Genomic DNA, 2,375 nt, shown 5'->3' on the forward strand with positions numbered 1-2,375 from the left:
GCCTGCGCGTCCAGAGCCTGTGCTCCGCAACGGGAGAGGCCACAACAGTGAGAGGCCGGCATACTGCAAAAATATTAAATAAAAATTAAAAATAAATAAAAATAAATAAGCTACAAGGATATATTGCACAACCAAGGGTATATAGCCAATATTTTATAATAACTGTAAATGGAATATAACTTTTAAAAATTGTGAATCACTCTGTTGTGTACACGAAACTTATAAAATATTGTACACCAACTATACCTCAATTAAAAAAGATCTACTCTCTTAACAACTTTCAAATATACAATACAGTATTATTAACTATAGTCGCCATGCTGTACATTACATCCCCAGGACTTCTTTATTTTGTAAATGGCTTGTACCGTTTGGCCATTTACACCCATTTTATCCATCCTCCACCCCACACCTGTGGGAACCACCAATCTGTTCTCTGGGTGTGTTTCTTTTTTTTAATTTCCACATATAAGTGAGATCATATAGTATTTGTCTTTGTCTGTCCCTCTGTGTTATTGCAAATGGCAGGATTTCCTTTTTTTTTTTTTCTTAAATGGCTGAATAATATCCGAGGGAGAATGAGAGTATGACTGTGTGTGTGAGTGTGTGTGTATCACATTTCCTTTATCCATTCATCCATCAATGAACACTTACGTTGTTTTCATGTCTTGGTTATGGTAAATAAATGAATATGGGGGGTGCAGATATCTTTTCAAAAAAGTTGTTGTTCTCTTTTCCTTCAGATAAATTTCCGGGAGTGGAATTGCTGGATCACACGGTAGTTCTATTTTCACAAAACAGGAGAGGAAGAGAAGGGGGGCTCTTCCCTGCTGAGTGGTTTGAGCACCCTGGAGATTCTGGGTCTCACCCTGGGCATGCTGGCATTTCTCACGAGCACTGAGTTCACTCTTGTGACCCTAGGGGATGATGAGTGTGATCAGGAACAGCGGGCGAGAGTGTGGGTGATGCCCACACTTGGAGGAGGGAGGAGGAGGGGGAATGCGATGGTGTGAGGACCTTCAGCAGGGAGATTCCACATAAGCTTTAACCAAGTCCACCTCTGCAGGTTTCCTTGAGGGCACCGCCCTAGGACTCTGCAGGGCTCTTGTTCTCCTGGTCGACCTGTCCCTGAGAACCCAGTGGAGAAACGGTGAGCCTTAGGCTGCAGCCTGCCTGCCCTGTGTTTTACTGACTAGGGTGACAGCATGGTTGATAGTGGGGCCACTTGTGTTTTCAGTGTAGGGGTCTTCTGTGTTTAGCTTCAGGGTTATCATGACAGCTCCTGGCAAGGCCTGGAAACTCCCCTCTCTGTTCCTCTAAAGTTGACACCCCAGAGCTCTCCGGGACCCACAAGAAGGAAGTGAGAGGGGCACCTCAGCCCACCACTCTTATCAGGGGGAACCCAGTAGTTAAAGCTCTGTGGGTACCTCTCTGTCCTGAGCTTGTTAGACCCTAAGTCATCATTTGGAGTCCTCACTTGGATACCGCACAGGGTCATGGACTCTTCCTTTTGCCGACTGGGGGCTGGACCTTCAGACCAAGGATCTCACCTCCTTCCAGAACTCATAAAAAATGGGATGGGGATCCATGAAAGAAATAATTGATAAGCTAGATTTCCATTCCCTTAAACTTCTAATCTGCAAAAATACACCATCAAGAGAACAAGAAGATGAGCTACAGTCTCAGAGGAAATATTTGCAAAAGACAGATCTGATGAAGGCTTTTATCCAAAATATACAAAGAACTCTTAAAATTCAATAAGAAGGAAACTAACAACCCGATTAAAAAAGTGGACAAAAGATATGAACAGATACCTCACTAAGGAAGATATACAGATGGCAAACAAGCATATGAAAAGATGCTCACCATCATGTACCATTAGGGAACTGCAAATTAAAATTACAACCAGAAACCACTTCGTGCCAAAATCCAGAGGACTGACAGCACCAAATGCTGGTGAGGATGGGATTTAACAAGAACGCTTTCATTGTTGGTGGTGATGCAAATGGTATAGCCACTTTGGAAGCCAGTTTGCAAGTTTCTCAGTAAACTAAACATATTCCATACTGTCGGTGGGAATGTAAATTGGTCCAGCCACTACAGGAAACAGTATGGAGGCTCCTCAAAAAATCAAAAATAGGGCTTCCCTGGTGGTGCAGTGGTTGAGAGTCCGCCTGCCGATGCGGGGGACGTGGCTTCGTGCCCGGGTCTGGGAGGATCCCATGTGCCGCAGAGCGGCCGGGCCCGTGAGCCATGGCCGCTGAGCCTGTGCGTCCGGAGCCTGTGCTCCGCTGCGGGAGAGGCCGCAGCGGTGAGAGGCCCGCGTACCGCAAAAAAAAAAAAAAAAAAAAAAAAAAAAAAAAAAAAAAAAAAAA

Source organism: Neophocaena asiaeorientalis, unplaced genomic scaffold (assembly GCF_003031525.2).
Source record: "Neophocaena asiaeorientalis asiaeorientalis breed wild unplaced genomic scaffold, Neophocaena_asiaeorientalis_V1.1 scaffold361, whole genome shotgun sequence".
Taxonomy (NCBI): domain Eukaryota; kingdom Metazoa; phylum Chordata; class Mammalia; order Artiodactyla; family Phocoenidae; genus Neophocaena; species Neophocaena asiaeorientalis.